At 42.0% G+C, this 17,842-nt stretch overlaps 1 pseudogene; it reads left to right on the top strand.

The window, feature by feature from the left end:
• The first annotated feature begins 12,141 nt into the window (after positions 1-12,141).
• The window catches only part of LOC122748140, a 31,377-nt pseudogene continuing 25,676 nt past the window's right edge, over positions 12,142-17,842 (top strand).

Here is a 17,842-nt window from a genome sequence, read left to right as displayed (position 1 = left end):
CCAACTGAACAGAAGAAGCACTACAATTTCCATGGTCAAAACTGACATAGTTTGGATGTTCACCTCCCTCTCGGGAGAATTTTATTTCATTTGCATTGAAAATCCTTTGATGGCAAGAATTATGTTTCCCATGTTTTCTAAGTACTTGTAAATTATAAAAATATGGCACAATAAGTATCTATTTTTAACTTTTAGAAAAATCCAGTGAAAGTTCCCTACCATCCCCACCCCCATCCCAATCCCATTCAAGAAAGTATAATGAGCAGATTTCTCCTTAAAGCTCCCTAGGCTATACATATAATGAGAATTCTTTTCTAAACCAAAGGCCAGAGGCAGAAACAAATGGCGGGGGGGGGGGGGGGGGGGGGGGGGGGGGGGGGGGGGGGAGACAGTGAGAAATAGTACAGTTTAGCTTCCAATTTTACCCTTCTACACAATAGTCTAGAAAATGCACCAAATTCTGCTTGGAAAAGTCAAGAAAAAAGCCACAGTCATTTTACTAGCCCAGGGCAAATTATGGAGAAAAAAGATTGTCCGAGCTGGAGGCAGGGTCTGGTTTGCAAGGCACACAATGCAAAGCATTCCAGCACCTGGAGGCTGAAAGTAGGCAGGGACAGGAAGCACCAGGGCAGAAGGAGATCCCAAGGGATCCCTGAATAATTTCTTGGTGTGAAACTGTTGTCATTTGGTAGCTCTGTTGACCATTACCCAATTCTGTGTCATAGACCCAGGGCACAGAGAAGGGAGCTGTGTATTAAGCAAGGAACCAGTTCCAGAAATATAGCTGTTTGATCCTGATGCCAGAAACAGAGCAAGGACTCAGCTCTAGCCTTTATCTGAGTGTTTAGGCCTGCAGTGGCATAGCCAGAACAGGTGGCCCAGACCAAAGGAGAGATGGAAGTTCTGAATATGAGAAGCCCCCCAGAAGACTTAATAGTGAGTCCAGCAGCAGTCTACTGAAACCGCCTACCAAAACAAGCAGACAGACTCAAACCTGCCTTAGGAACTTTCTAGAGCTCACTCCAGGAGAGCAGAGGACCTATCTCACCCCCAGAATACAATGCTTTAGAGGCACTGAAAGTTTGCCAGCCCCTGGTCTGAACTGTGAAAACTATAGAATCCCTAACCCAAACCCGTACCCCATTTCCCCCATTACAGAAGCATAGAAGAGACCAGAAACTCAGGCCAGATAACCCCCTACCCCAGAAGTGTGCAGATCCCAACTAACAAAAGTCTAGTCAGGAAGTTGGAAGAACAAAAGTGGCACCATGAGCTACTGTGGATATAGGGAAACTCAAGACACAAATCCAAAGGAAAAAAATTATTAGAAATGTCTACTTTTGGAGGCAGCTAGGTGGCACAGTGGATAGAGCACCGGCCCTGGAGTCAGGAGGACCTGAGTTCAAATCTGGCCTCAGACACTTAACACTTACTAGCTGTGTGACCCTGGGCAAGTCACTTAACCCCAATTGCCTCACCAAAAAACAAACAAACAAAAGAAATGTCTACTTTTTTAGACTTCTGATTTTGCTTTTTTATTTGTTGTTGTCTCATGAAATCATAGCATTCATTTGGCTGGTTCTAATTTTCAAAGAGTTATTTTCTTCAGTAACATTTTGTAGGGGGCAGTTAGGTGGTACAGTGGATAAAACATTGGCCCTGGATTCAGGAGGACCTGAGTTCAAATTTGACTCAGACATTTGACACTTACTAGCTGTGTGACCCTGGGCAAGTCAACCCTCACTGCCCGGCAAAAAAAAAAAAAATCAATCTTTTGTATCTCTTTTTCCAAGTTTAAAATTTCTTTTCATATCTTTCTTTCATAGCTCAATTCCTTTATTTTTCCTCTACTGCTCATTTGGTTTCTAAAATAATTTTAGCTCCTTTCCCCCCCAGCTCTTTAACTCATCTGGGAACTCTCATTGTAGTTGGGAACAAACTGCATGTATCTTTGAGAGTTTGCTTGTAGACATTTCTAATCTGTTGATGTACAACCCCTCAATTTCCAATTCTTTGCCACCATTAAAAGAGCTGCTATAAATATTTTTGTACGTCTAGGTCCTTTTTTTTTATCTCTTTGGGGTACAGACCTAGTAGTAGTATTGTTTGATCAGAGGGTAAATATGGTTTTATAGCCCTTTGTGCATAGTTCCAAATTGTTCTACAGAATAGTTGATGAATCGGTATACAATTTCACCAACAGTGAATTAGTGTCTCAATTTTCTTGCATCCACTTCAACATTTATCATTTTCCTATTCTGTCATATTAGCCAATTTGACAGGCGTATGGTAGCTCAAAGTTTTCATTTTCATTAATCAGTAGTGATTTAGAGCATTTTTTCATACAATTATAGCTAGCTTTGATTACTTTTTCTGAAAACTGCTTGCACATATCCTTTGACCATTTACCAATAAAGGAATGGCTCTTATTTTTTATAAATTTGACTCAGTTCTCTGTATTTGAGAAATGAGATCTTTATCAAGAAACTTGATGTAAATTTTTTTACATGATTACTAATTGTGTATTTCCCTCCATCTTATTTTCCCCTGTTTCTCCTCTCTCCTTTCATCCTGTCCATCCTCAAAATTATTTTACTTCTGTCCCCAATTTACCTACCCCAATCCACCCTCCCTTCTATCACACCATCTTTCTCATATCCCCTTCCCTTCCTACTTTCCTCTAGGGTAAGAAGATTTCTATATAGAACTGAGTATGTATGTTATTTCCTCTTTGAGCCAATTCCAATGAGAGTAAAAATCATCTCCTTTACCTCCCCCATTTTCCCCTCCACTATACAAGCTCTTTCATGCCCCTTCTATGACAGATAATTTACCCTATCCTCCTCCTCCCATTCCCCTTCTCTCAGTGCATTCCTATTTATCACCCCTTAATTTTTAAAAGATAATCATGCCATCATATTCAACTCACATGTGTACCCTCTGTCTATGTATACTCCTAACTGCCCTAGTAATGAGAAAGTTTTTTAGGAGTTACAAGTATCACCTTCCCATGTAGGAATGTAAACAGTTTAACATTATTAAATCCCTTATGATATCTCTTTCCTGTTTACCATTTTATGCTTCTCTTGAATCTTGCATTTAAAAGTCAGATTTTCTATTCAGTTCTGATCTTTTCATCAGGAATACTTGAAAGTCCTCTGTTTCATTGAACATCCATTTTTCCTCTGAAGGATTATACTCAGTTTTTCTAGGTAGGTGATTCTTGGTTTTAATCCTAGCTCTTTTGCCCTCCATGATATCATATTCCAAGTCCTCTGATCCTTTCATGTAGAAACTACTAAATCATGTGTTATCCTGACTGTGGCTACAAAATATTTGAATTGTTTCTTTTGGGCAGCTTGCAATATTTTCTCCTGGACCTGGGAGTTCTGAAATTTGGCTATAGGATTCCTGGAAGTTTTCATTTTAGGGATCTTTTTCAGGAGGTGATTGGTGGATTATTTCAGTTTCTATTTTACCTCCTGGTTCTAGAATGTCAGGACAGTTTTCCTTGATAATTTCTTAAAATATGATGTCTAGACTCTATTGATCATGGCTTTCAAGTAGTCCAATAATTTTTAAATTATCTCTGCTGGATCCATTTTCCAAGTCAGTTATTTTTCCAATTAAATATTTTACGTTTTCTTCTATTTTTTCATTCTTTTGATTTTGTTTTGTTGTTTCTTGATGTCTCATAAAGTCATTAGCTTTCACCTGCCCAATTCTAATTTTTAAGGAATTATTTTCTTCTTTGAGCAAAATTTTGTACGTCCTTTTCTATTTGGTGAATTTTACTTTTTAATGAATTCTTCTCTTCAGTGAATTTTTGTCTCTCTTTTTCCATTTGGCCAATTGTGCTTTTTAAAGCATTCTTCTCCTCATTAGATTTTTGCACCTTTTTTTTTTTAACCATTTGGCCTATTCTGATTTTTAAGGTGTTACTCCCTTCAGTATTTTTTGTGCCTTCTTTACCAAGATGTTGACTCTTTTGTCATCATATCCTTGCACCACTCTCATTTCTCTTCCCAATTTTTCCTCTACTTCTCTTACTTGATTTTTTTTTGTTTGTTTGTTTGTTTGGTTTTGGTTTTTTGTGGGGTTTTTTTGGTGAGGCAATTGGGGTTAAGTGACTTGCCCAGGGTCACACAGCTAGTAAGTGTCAAGGGTCTGAGTCTGAATTTGAACTCATGTCCTCCTGAATCCAGGGCCAGTGCTTTATCCATTGAGCCGCCTAGCTGCCCCTCTCTTACTTGATTTTAAAATCCTTTTTGAACTATTCCATCTTCTGAGACCAATTCATATTTTTCTTTGAGGCTTTAGATATAGCAGTTTTGACTTTGTTGTCTTCTTCTGAGTGTGTGTTTTGATCTTCCTTGTCACCACAATAACTTTCTGTAGTAAGAATTGTTTCTGTTGTTTGCTCATTTTTCCAGCCTACTTCTTGATTTTTAACTATGCTAAAGTAGCAGCCTCTAAATTCTTAAAGGAAAATTAAGTTATAGGAGGAAGAAAATAGTAAGTACTATACTAGTGGAAAATTTCAAGTTACCCTTCTCAGATATAAATAAATCTAATAAAAAATTTTAAAATTAAGGAAATGAATGTTATTTTAGAAAAGTGAGATATGATACACTTCAGGAAACTATTGAATGATAATTGAAAAAATATGACTAATAAGCAGCTGTACACATCACCTACACAAAAACAGGCCCTGTGTTAGGGCATAAAACTCACAAATTCAGAAAAGCAGAAATATTAAATGCATCTTTTGTTGACCATAATGCAGTAAAATTGTGTTTAATAAAGAGCTTTTGAAGCCTAGATTAAAAATTAATTGCAAACTGAAGAACTTAATCATAAACCATAGAAACAATTGCATTAAATAGCATGACAGTAATCAAACATATCAAAGTTTGTGTGATGCATCCAAAACAGTACCAAGGAAAAAATTTATATCTCTAAATGCTTACCTCAAAAAAAGAGCAAATAAATGAATCAAGCATGTAACTATAAAAAAATTTAAACCCCCAATTAAACATCAAAATATAAAATCTGAAAATCAAAGGAGAGATTAAACAGAATTGAAAGTTTAAAAATATTAAATATAAATAAAACTAAGCTATTTGTTGGGGTGGGACAATAAAAAGAGGTGTGTCCTTGATTTAAGAAGAAAACCAAATTGCCAGTATCAAAAATGAAAAATGAAAATTTTACAAACAAGAAAGAAAAAAAAAGCAATTATTAGGAGATATTTTTTTTTGTGGGACAAGGGTTAAGTGACTTACCCAGGGTCACACAGCTAGTAAGTGTCAACTGTCTGAGGCTGGATTTGAACTCAGGTCCTCCTGAATCCAGGGCTAGTGCTTTATCCACTGTGCCACCTAACTGTCCCCATATTAGGAGATATTTTGGAGCCCAGTAGTTTGATTATTGCATCAAAGAGGTACCAAAAATTATTTTTTCTGTCTGGATCAGTTCATAGCAAACCCGACAATGACCCCAATATATATCACTTGGAAAACAAAACTGCCTTTTGCTTTCTTGAATTATTTTCCTAATTGGTAGTAATAACAAGAATCACATGTTGAGATGTCTTTGGAAGGTAACACCAACTTATAAACACATAGCCCTTTTGAGATCTCTTCTGAGGGATGAGTAGAACAGGGAACCAGAGAGCTAGTGGAGTGATGGTTAAGAGTATGACCTGTGGGACAGCTAAGTAGAGCAATGGATAGGACACTGGCCCTGGAGTCAGGAGGACCGGAGTTCAAATCTGGCCTCAGACATTTGATACTTGCCAGCTGTGTGACCCTGGGCAAGTCACTTAACCCCAATTGCCTTACCAAAAAAAAAAGGTGTGACCTGCTTGGTAATGGTGGAGATGAGTTTTAGTTAGAAATGGGAGATGTTTTCAGGCATTCTTGATGAAAAGACCTGAGCTGAATAGAAAATTTGACTTTCAAATACAAGACCCTAGAGAAGCATAAAAAGGTAAAGAGGAAAAATAAATCATGGGAGATTTTAAAACGTTTAACTGTTACATTCCTACATAGGAAGATGATACTTGTAACTCATAAGAACTTTGTCATTATTAGGGCAGTTGGATGGAGCATGGGGTGGGGGGGGGGCAGGCACAGGTAAGGGTTGAATATGAAAGGATATCTAAAAATAAAATTAAGGGCTGAGAGAAGAATGCACTAGGAGAAAGGGAAAGGGAGGGGTAGAATGGGGTAAAATATCTCATATAAAAGCAAGAACAAAAGATTATATAGTGGAGGAGAAGATGGGGGAGGTGAGGAAGAGTGAGTGAACCTTACTCTCATCAGAATTGACTTAAAGAGGGAATAACAAACACACTCAATTAGGTATAGAAATCTATCTTATCCTGTAGGAAAGAAGGAAGGGAAGGGGATGGGGGCAGGTTCATAGAAGGGAGGGCAAATTGGGGGAGGGGTGGTCAAAAGCAAAACACTTGAGGAGGGACAGGGTGAAAGAAGACAGAGATTAGAATAAACAGCATGGGGAGGGATAGGATGGAGGGAAATACAGTTAGCAATAGTAACTGTGAAAAAAATTTTAAGCAAGTTTGTCTTATAAAGACCTCATTTCTCAAACATATAGAGAAATTAGTTAATTTTATTAAAATAAGAGCCATTACCTGATTGATAAATGATCAAAAGATATGAATAGCTTTCAGATGAAATGATAAAGCTATCTATAGACATATAAAAATGCTCTAACTCACTATTGATTGGAAAAATGTAAGTCTTAACAATTCTGGAGTACTACCTCATACCTATTGGGTTGGATAATAGAACAGCAGAGGAAAATGACAAATATTGTAGGGGATATGGGGAAAACGAGACATCAATGCACTGTTGGTAGAGTTGTAAGCTGATTCAACCATTCTGTAGAGCAATTTTGAACTATGTCCAAGGACTATAAAACCATGTATACTCTGACTTAGAAATACCACTATTAGGTCTGTATCCAAAAAGAGATATAAAACAAAAAGAGAAAGGACTGTTATATACAAAAAAAAATATAACAGTTCTTTTCTGTTGGCAAAGAATTGGAAATTGAGGGGATGTCCAATCAATTGGGGAATGAACAAATTGGGGTATGTGATTATAAGAGAATAATATTTTGCTGTAAGAAATGGTGAGCAGAAAAACCTGGACTTACATGAGTTGATTACAAAGTGCTGTATACAAAGTAACAGCAATATTGTAAGATGATCTGCTATGAATGACTTAGCTTTTCTCAGCAATGCAATGATCCAGGACAACTCTGAAGGAATTGATGAAAAATGTTACCCATCCCCAGAGAAAGAACTGGTGGTATCTGAATACAAATTTAAGCATAATTTTTTTAAGTTTATATCCTTTGACCATTTGTCAATTGAGTAATGGTTTGTATTCTTATAAATTTCATTTAGTTCTCTATATATTTTAGAAATGAGGCCTTTATCAGAAACACTGCCTGTAAAAATTGTTCCCACCTTTCTGCTTCCCTTCTAATTTTTGGCTGCATTGCTTCTGTTTGTACAAAACCTTTTTAATTTAATGTAATCAAAATCACCCATTTTGCATTTTATAATATTCTTTATCACTTGTTTGGTCATAAATTCTTCTCTCCATAGACCTGAGAGGTAAACTATTCCTTTCTCTCCTAATTTACATGATATCACCTTTTATGTCTAAATCATGTACCCATTTTGACTTTACTTTGGCATATGGTATAAGATGTTTGTCTATGCCTAGTTTCTGCCATACTATCTTCCAGTTTTCCGAACAGTTTTTGTCAAATACTGAGTTCTTATCCCAGAAGCTGGAGAACTTGGGTTTATCAAATAGTAGATTACTATAGTCATTTACTACTGTGTCTCCTGCGCCTAACCTATTCCATTGATCCATCACTCTATTTCTTAGCCAGTACCAAATTATTTAACATTTATTAAACAAGCATTTGCTAAGCACCTCTCTCTGAAGAACACAGATCAAAGTACTAAGCTTAGCTGAGACGTAATTCCTGCTTTCATGGTTCTTACAGCCAGGGTTTCCCCTATTTGCCCCCATTATAAAAATTGAACTAAACCCCCACTGTCCTAACTTTTATTTTAGTGATCTTTTCATTACATCATAAACACCCAACTATTTCCTTCTTCTTCTTCTTCTTCTTCTTCTTCTTCTTCTTCTTCTTCTTCTTCTTCTTCTTTTTTGGTGAGGCAATTGGGGTTAAGTGACTTGCTCAGGGTCACCCAGCTAGTAAGTGTTAAGTGTCTGAGGCTGGATTTGAACTCAGGTCCTCCTGAATCCAGGGCCGGTGCTCTATCCACTGCGCCACCTAGCTGCCCCCCTTCTTCCTTCTTTTACTATTCTTACTCCCTTCTAGTTATTCTTGTTGATCCATCATTAGTTTTCACAAGGGTCTCCAGGATAGTTGAAGGTGAATTATAATTGTTCCCATTTTAGAGATGGGAAAATTTAGGTTGTTGTGGCTACCCCAGAAATTTATTAGTATCTCAAGTGAAATTTAACAAAAGAGTAAACTGAGGTAATTTTCCAAGCAAAATATTATTTATTAATTATGGCATGCAACCTGATAATAAAAGATGAGTCAAGTGGCCCTGCCTCTGGCCAGAAGACCCCAAATTGAAGTTACAATACATTTTTATAAGCATAGAACAAAAAACCCCACAGAGAACAAATATCATGTAATTGGCCAGTATTACAGAGGTGAAAGACATTGGTAACATCAAAGAAATCAAGCACAGCTCCAGATGGGATGACAAGTACCTCTCTCTATCTCTATGAAATGCTTCTGTGAATTTTATGGGTCCTAGCTGCATCCTGAGGTTACTGATAAGGGCAGACTTACTGCCAACTGGGGAAGGTATGGATAGATGGATGCATGCATGTATAAATGCATGTACATGTATAGATGTGCACACATCTATACATGTATGCATATGAATACACTGTATGTACATATATACGTGTGTGTATCCATTACATTTAATCTATATTGTTAACATTTCTTTCATCGATTTCTTAAGTCTAGACAATCAATGAAACAATTAACCATGCCCTGATTTGTTGTGTTTTGACATTTCTGAGGTATAAAGTACTCCCACTGAAAATTGAACAATCAGCTGACCAGAGCCAATCTGAGCTGGCTCCAGCACACCCCTGAAAATATCCCAACCTTCAGAAAAGCTCTCTATAAAGTAAAGAGCTCATAATCGTAGAAGAGATCCCCAGGTGGTTTGTGACCACTCACAAAGAGTGATCTATAGGAGACAACACAGGTTCCCTAAGAAAAAGTCACGTTTGCTTCACATGTATAATCAATATTATATTGCTTACCTTCTCAAGGGCTTAGGTTGAGGAGGGAGGGAGAGAATTTGAAACTCAAAAAAAAAATTTTTTTGATGAGGCAATTGGGGTTAAGTGACTTGCCCAGGGTCACACAGCTAGTAAGTGTCAAATGTCTGAGGCTGGATTTTAACTCAGGTCCTCCTGACTACAGGGCTGATGCTCTATCCACTGCATCACCTAGCTGCCCCTCAAATTTTTTTTAAGAATGTTTAAAAAAAAACGTTTTACATGTAACTGGGAAATATTTAACCAAATAAACAAAAGTTTATTTTTTAAAAGATGTTTAAAGAAGAAAAAGTCATGCCTGACTAACCACATTGAGCTATTTGACTATTTCTAGAGTAGCAGATCATGTATATGTTGGAGGAGGAGGAGGAGGAGTGGTAGTGGTGGTGGTGGTGGTGGTAGTAGTAGTAGTAGTAATAACACATTTATATAGCACTTTAAAGTCTACAGGCATTTTCCTCACAATCCTATGAGATAAGTAGCACAAGAATTGTTACCTTAGTTTTATAAATCAGAAAACTGACCCACATGGAAGTTCTGTGATTTGTCTGAAATCCAATATCTAATCAATCCTTAAAGCTGTCACATAAATCCAGGGCTCCTCACTGTAAACCCAATGTACTTTAAACAACCACAGCAGCAACAGCAGCAATGATGAAGATGGCATTAACATTTCTAGAACATTTTAAGGTTTACAAAGTATTTTGCAGAAGCAGCTAGGTGGCGCAGTGGATAAAGCACTGGCCCTGGATTCAGGAGGACCTGAGTTCAAATCCGGCCTCAGACACTTGACACTTGCTAGCTGTGTGACCCTGGGCAAGTCACTTAATCCTCATCGCCCCTGCGAAATTAAAAAAAAAAAAGTACTTTACATATATTATTTCATTTGATCCTTACAACAACCTGGGGAGGTAGGTGCTTTTTATCATCTCCATTTTACAAATGAGAAAACTAAGAATAAGAGAGTTTAGATGATTTGTTCAGAGTCACACAGCTAATAAATGTCTGAAGTTAAATTGGAATCCAGGTCTTCCTGACTTCAAGCATTACATCCCTTATTCCCTGGCACACTGAGGGGTTAACTGACTTACCCGGGAAAACACTTGGTCATTATATGGCAGAGACAAGATCTGAATCCAGCTCTTGCTGATTCAGAGGCCGGCTGGCTCTCTAGCCATTCTACCACATTGTCTCACCAATTCTCAATCCCAGATGTTTTCATTCCTTGTCTCCCATGCCTGGAATGATCTCCCTCCTCATCTCCACCTCCTGGCAAGTCCCAGCTAAAATCTCACCTTCTAAGAGAAGACATTCCTGATCCCTCTTTATGCTAGTGCTTTCCAATTTCTCCAGTCTATATCAAGCCTAATTGTCTGTTGTCTCTCCCCTTAGACTATAGGCATCCTGAGGGCAGGTACCGTCTTTGGCCTTTGTTTCCCCAGTGCTTAACCCAGTGTCTGGCACATAGGAGATATTTAATGAATATGAATTGATTGAGAAATAAAACAAAAAGGAAGCCAGTAGAATAAGGACAGTCCAGAAACGCCTAGAACCTTGGGGAGTACATGAGTCTTTCAACCCAAACCCAGCATAGGAGAGTGAACAGTTCCCCAGAAGGCCCAGCAAAGCTAGTCAGACCCTGAGTTGGACTGGATATTGGAGAGGAAAGATGAAAATGAAACAACAATGCCCCTCAAGAAGCTTACCTTCTTCCAGGGTAGACAAGACAGGTTAGAAACACCATCCTTCCTTTGCTACTGAATGGCTCTAAACTCTGGCTTTTCCCACACTAAGCCTCCAACCCCTTGTGACAGCCACAAAAAATAGGCCAGGCAGGGCAGCTAGGTGGCGCAGTGGATAGAGCAGCGGCCCTGGATTCAGGAGGACCTGAGTTCAAATCCGACCTCAGACACTTAACACTTACTAGCTGTGTGACCCTGGGCAAGTCACTTAACCCCAATTGCCCAGAAAAAAACAAAAAAACAAAAACAAAAAATAGGCCAGGCCTCCTCCTTCCTGCTATCTCCACACCTGACCCCTGCCATCGCTCATAGAGCTGTCCTCTCCACTTCAACACGGTTTCCCTCTGTTAACACCCTCATCGATGCAAAACCAAAGGACAGAGGTAAACTCTGCCTGCAGTGCCCAGAAAGGGAGGCTCCCCATTCCACTAACAAACGAATCCAACTCTGGTTGCCATAGGGTCAGTGAGCTCTTCTCCAGTTAAGGAAATGAACAACTCAAATGGAAAGATGGAGGGTGAGAGGAGGGTAAGGGTCTTCACCTGTGTTGCATGGACCCATGCCACGGAGAATTCCAAATTTCTTTATTTCTACTTTGTTTTCTTTTTCTTTTTTCAACTGCACCATTATTTAATTGATAAGCGACATCGGTCACTTAATGGTCTGCCCCGCCCCTCTACATCCCGTGACAGCTATCTGGCTCCCGAAGCTGTGTGTCTGCTCCCATCCTTCTCCATCCTTCCCCACAATTTCATTCAGTGTCCTGCCCCGCCCCCAGCGGGCAGTCTCCCCAGCTGGTCCCTCCACTAGCGGTCAATCATTTCATTCCGGCCCCGCCTCCTCAAACTGTCAGTCTGGGCCTGGCCCCGCCCCCTCGCTGGCTAGCACTCACTCAGTCTCAGGTCCCGCCCCACCCGTCCGTCAGTCAGTCTTCAGCCCCGCCCTCGGCCGTTGGGTAGCGGTTGGATCAGGGAGCCGCTGAGGAGGAGGAGCCGAAGCCGCGGCCGCCCATCATGAACCTTCCCGGGAATCTCCGACCCAGCGAGCCCCGCCTACCCCCGCAGCCCCCGGGCAGCCCGCCCCGCCAACGCCGCCGCCCCCGGGACCTGGCGCTGCTGGGGGCCGTGCTGGGGGCGCTCCTGGCCGTCGCCGCCCGGGGCTACGTGGGCTTCAGGGAGGCGGCTCGGCGGGTCAGGCCCGGCCTCAGGGATGGGGGCGGGACACCGGGAGAGAGGGGAGGGGACCGCGCCCCCTGCCCCACCGCGCCCCAGCCCCAGAGGGTGGGGGAGGCTGGGGGAGCAGGGGAGGGCTCGTTCTAGGAGGAGCTCCTGCTGTCCACCCCAACCCCCAGGAGGGCACGGGCTCCACTAGATTGTCCTGCTCTTGGGTGCCCGAGAGGGCGTAGGTCCGTGGCCCCTGACCTGCCCTGCTTCCTGACTGTCCAGCGGCTGGACAGAGGTCCCCCGGGCCCCGTGCTGGTTCAGTGCCCGTGACCCAGTCGGGATGTCATTCCGAGGTCCCTGGCAGCGTCAGGATGGGGGCGGGGAAGGGGGGCCGAGCACCTCTCACCTTCGTCCTCGCTCTGAAACAGGAGGCAGCCCTGACACCTGAGAAGATCATGTTCTTCTTCTCAGCTTTGGATGTGAATAGAGACATGTACATCAGCCCTGAGGAGTTCAAGCCCATTGCGGAGATGCTGAGAGGTAGTGGCAGAGCTAGGGTGGAAGGAAAGGAAGGGGCCAGGCCTAGACCCGGCCTTCCTGATGCCCAGTCTAGTGTTCTTTCCAAGACTGCTGTCTCTGTCTCTGTCTCTGTCTCTGTCTCTGTCTCTGTCTCTCTCTCTCTCTCTCTCTCTCTCTCTCTCTCTTGGTCTCTCTGTCTCTCTGTTTCTGTCTCTGTCTCTCTGTCTCCCCCCACCCCCATCTCTCAATTAATAATGATTCCTCCCCAAACTGAAAGATAAGGAATTAGAAATTCTTTGTCATCTGGTACCAGTGTTTTCCTGAGAAACAGAGGGGCAGTGATTTGCACAAGTCCATATAGCTCCTCCAGGAACAGAACAGATTATTAATATATTTATTTCCTATAGTGGTAAAGCCTGTCACTGACATTGAGAATGAGGAATTGATGAGAGAGGAGAGTTCCTCTCTCAAGGAGGAGAAGCTGACTATAGTAGCTCGATTCCAGCCTCTGCTACTAGATACCATGTCAAACAGTAAAAATGGTTTCAAAGAGGTGAGTGAGGGTGGGGTAGAGGGACTTGGAATGTGGAGGCAGGGATACAAGCTAGAAAAGTTAGCAGGGATGAAAGGTGAGAATTCAGGCCCAAGAGGCCCTGGATTAAAGGCCAGACAAGGACACTGTGGGCCACACAGAATGTCCTGAGTTACAGTACTTATAATCTCACAGAAAAGAGTTCCCTGGGCTTCCTGACCAGAAGAGTATGGACAATTAGTGTCCCTTGTGTTAAGGGCTCTGCTACCTCTGCTAAATTGGGGGCAATTAACTAGCAAGCAAGTGACCAGAAGGGGACCAGGCTCTTGTGCTCAGCACAGGGGGCTCCGTGCTTTGGTCAGTGGGGAAGAGTTAGAGAGAAGTGTCTGGAGGCCCCAAAACCAAGGGACATGGATCAGCCAAGTACCTATGTAAATAGTTGAGCAAAGATGGGATGGCACATTGTCACATACTCTAGCAATGTTTCAATTGCTCGAAACATTTCTGGACTCTTCTTTAGGAAGAACCTTTAAAAACCAGTTAAAAATTTCAGAAGAAAAACCATTTGGTCCCTTCATAGTCATACCATTTTTTGACCAAAAAAGCAATACTTAGTTTGATTATCCAACTGCTTCACCAGACTTGGCTTCCATTTATTTGGGGCACTTCTCTAAAAATCAAACCCACCATAAAAAAAGAAAGAAGTTTTTCTCCAAAAGTGGAAATGGTAGAACAAACACGGCAGAGGGGGATCCCTCTCTCTTTGAAAAGATGACGGATGAGGAGAGAGGGACTTTACTATTTTAGGTCTGGGTTAAGAGGTTGCAGACATTTGACCTTCTGCTCCAGACCCTATGACAGAAGGGAAAGGCAGACCTATAATGTGTCCCTGCCCCAAAACTCAATACAATTCCTCAAAAAACGCAAGGAGTGATAGGGAAGCTGGTGTGTGGTTAATAGCTAGGATGTGACTACAACAGGGATTATGAAACGGGGTGATGAGGGTTTGGTGCTCGGCCTCCTCCTACTACTCAACAATAAACCTCTCCTGAGCCCTTACACGTGTTAATGATCTGCTCTTCCTCTGGGAAGGGTATGTAACCTTATGTTTGTCTCTCTTCCACTGTGGGGAATACCAAGTTGCAGACAGGATACCCACTGGGAAAGATAATTGGCAATACAAGATAGTAATGAACTAAATGTCAAGTGAACCCTATCACTAAGAAGTCTCCTTCATCCAGTATGCATTCCAGTAAACTAGATGACCACCAACAATAATAACTGACACCCATATATTCACATGATAAGAATAGCTAACTTTAAGATTTGAAAAGCCCCTTTGTTATTTGATCCTTTAGGTGCTTGTATTAATCCCATTTCACAGCTGAGAAGTCCTAGACAAAGAGAAATTGGGACTTGCCCATGGTCCCACAATTAGTAAATAGCAGAGTCTGAGCCTTCCACCTCATCATGGTATTTCCATGACCCCAAACACACTAGACATTCCTCATTATGCCTTTGCTGATGTTCTTCTCTTTGCAAAGAATGTCCCAATTGAAATCCTAGCCATTCTTTCAGAAACCACTAAAATGGCACTTCCTCCAAGATTTCAGTAACCCCAGGGCTTCCCTTCTCTAGCATTTTGTTTGTATCTCATCTAATTTCTCCCTTTCAATATTTTATTATAGTAAATTGGATGGATTCACATCTTCTTCATATTTATAGGATAATGGAAAGAGTACTTGGGTTGGGAGTCAGCAGAGTCAAGTTTGAATCCAGGGGGAGGGCTCAACTGTTTTAGGCCAAGACTGGCCCAGGGCTATTGTGGCCAGCAAGCTAAGATGAAGGCAGACCTTGGGACTGGTTTTTCTCTTGTTGGGCTGCTGCTCCCTGAACCCAGGGCCCTTTGTGATTTAGGATTAGAAAATGCTTTGCTCTCTTGTCATACCCCTCCCTGCCTGGTAATTTGTATACCTTCATATCATCCCAGAAACTCCACTTGGCCAAACTGCAAAGGGCCTGTATGGAGCTGAGGCACTCCTATGAGCTTCCAGTCTGCCCCCATAGTTTCCACGCACATCAATTTGGGGCAAGACCAAAAGGGGCCAAGTCCAGCCAGCCCTAGCTCCTTTGTTCAACACTGATGCCTTGGTGGTGCATTTCAGTGAAGAATAGAACTGCTGGTCTCCTTACAGATATTAATAATAGGTGCAAAGCATATAGCACTTCAAGGTTTACAAAGCACATTCTATGTCAAGTCAACAAGCATTTATTAAGCACCCACTTTGTGCCTGGCCCTGTGCCAAGTGCTGCAGATGCAGAGAAAAGCTCCCCATCCCCCTGAGCCCCCCACCGCAAAAAAATATCCAGAACTTGTTTTCAAGGAGCTCCCATTCTCATGGGGAAGAAAACACACAAAGAATTAGGTACAAACAAAATACAGACAGGATAAATTGGAGACAATCTCAGAGAGGGGGCACTAAGAGTAAGGAGGACTGGGGAAGCCATGCAGGGGACACTTTTGCTCAATCTTTTTTTTAATTTATTTACTTTTTTTGTGGGGCAATGGGGGTTAAGTGACTTACCCAGAGTCACACAGCTAGTAAGTGTCAAGTGTCTGAGGCCAGATTTGAACCCGGTTACTCCTGAATCCAAGGCCCGTGCTTTATCCACTGCGCCACCTAGCTGCCCCCTGCTCAATCTTGAAGAAAGCCAGGGAAACCAGGAGTGGGGCAGGAGGAGAGAGATAGTTCTAGGCATGGGAGGGGACAATCCAGAATAGGAAGATCCTGTACTCCAGGAACAGGGAGCCACTGTCACTGGATCTTAGATTATGTGGAAGGGAGTGAGGAGCAAGAAGACTAGAAAGGTAGGAAGGTCACAAAGAGCTTTAAAAGCCAAACAGCAGATTTTATATCTGATCCTGGAGGTAACAGGGAGCCACTGGGGTTTAAATGGGGAGAGGGGCAGAGCAGAATAGGAGGGGTGCAGTGTTATGGTCAGATCTGTTCTTTAGGAATAGGAATCTGACAGCTGAACGCAGGATGGACTAGAGTGGAGAGAGACTGGAAGCAGGGAGACCAACCAGCAAGCTATTGACAATAGACCAGGCATGAAGTGATATGTGCTGTTGCCCTAATCTGGTCAAGTGGCATCAATGCCAGAGGGAATCAGGTGTCTCAAACCAGCTAAACAAGAAAGAAGTGGGGTCTCCTCCAGTCCCTCATTTCCTTTCATGTGGATCTATGGTCTGCAGAACATGTGTCTCTGTACCTCCATTCAGCACAACCTCCTCAAAGGTCTGACCTCAGCTGGATCCTGGCTCACAATCTTCTCCCTGATGTTGCCCTTTTCCTTCAGATTTCTGCCATTATCCTATCTGGCCTAAAAAATTGGACAGCCCCTGCATTATCATCCAGCGTGTTCTCTGTCAGCCAATTCAAAGCTTTCCTGCCCCCAAGGAATGACATGGAGCTGGGTGAGCCCTGGTGGATCATTCCAGACACAGTGATTAAGACACATGGATACCTCCCTGACAACCGTTTCTACCCACCACCTCCCAATGGCAAGGAGGTAAGGAAGGAACTCTAGCCCCTGCCTGGGACAAAGTCCTATGCCCATTGTTTCTATTTCCCTGTAGTTTGGAAATCAAATCTGGAGAAAGTAGGCTGAATTAGACTGGATTGTGTCAGACCTGGAGAAAAAGGTTTAGTGGTAAGGCAAACATAATCCAATTCAATTCAGTCCACCAGCTACAGATCACATCTACCAACCCTCTTTGAACCTCTTTCCCTAGACCATCAAGTACCCCAGGGTCCCCATCTAACCTTTTTCCTCAAGTTTGATCTAATGATTCAATGCTCACTTCTCCCCAGCCTTGTATTCAGACCAGGTCTGAATCCTTCTTAACTGAGATGCCCGTCCTATTTACCAGGCCTGACATTACCCATTTATTGTCCCCAGCTGTCCCAGGATCAAGCTCCAGGCCTTCACTTGGGGTGGCTTAGCATCAGAAGAATAGTATCCCTCCTTGCCCACTCCCGAGATCTTCCCCTGACCTCAGTTCTTCAACAGATCTAGAGATTTAGTGCCTTGTAGGCTTCACAGATGGTTTTCCCAGAAAGAAAGAAATATCAAAGTCTTCCATTGGAAAGGGGGAAGGGGGAACAAATTCCTCACCACCTAACACAAATGTATCCTTGTGGTCACTTCCTCTTGTCAAACCCCTGTGGCTAGTAAAATTATATGTGGTCACCCTATAATTTTCCCAAGTGTTAGGGAATTTAGCTGGGATTTATAATATATTTGTTATTTAGAAATTAGAGGCTACCACACCAGGTTTGGGGCATTAAGCATTTATTAAAGTATATTAAATATTAGTAAAGAAATAGAGCACATGGCTCAGAAAATTAAGAAGCCCTACATTCCTAGGATAGAGGGAGGAAAGAGAGCAGCATGGGAGAGGGAAGAGCATGCCAAGAGAGCCTGAGTCCCCTCTCC

This window comes from Dromiciops gliroides, chromosome 3 (genome assembly GCF_019393635.1).
Source record: "Dromiciops gliroides isolate mDroGli1 chromosome 3, mDroGli1.pri, whole genome shotgun sequence".
NCBI classification, from domain to species: Eukaryota; Metazoa; Chordata; class Mammalia; order Microbiotheria; family Microbiotheriidae; genus Dromiciops; species Dromiciops gliroides.
This window is presented reverse-complemented; position numbering and strand designations above follow the sequence as displayed.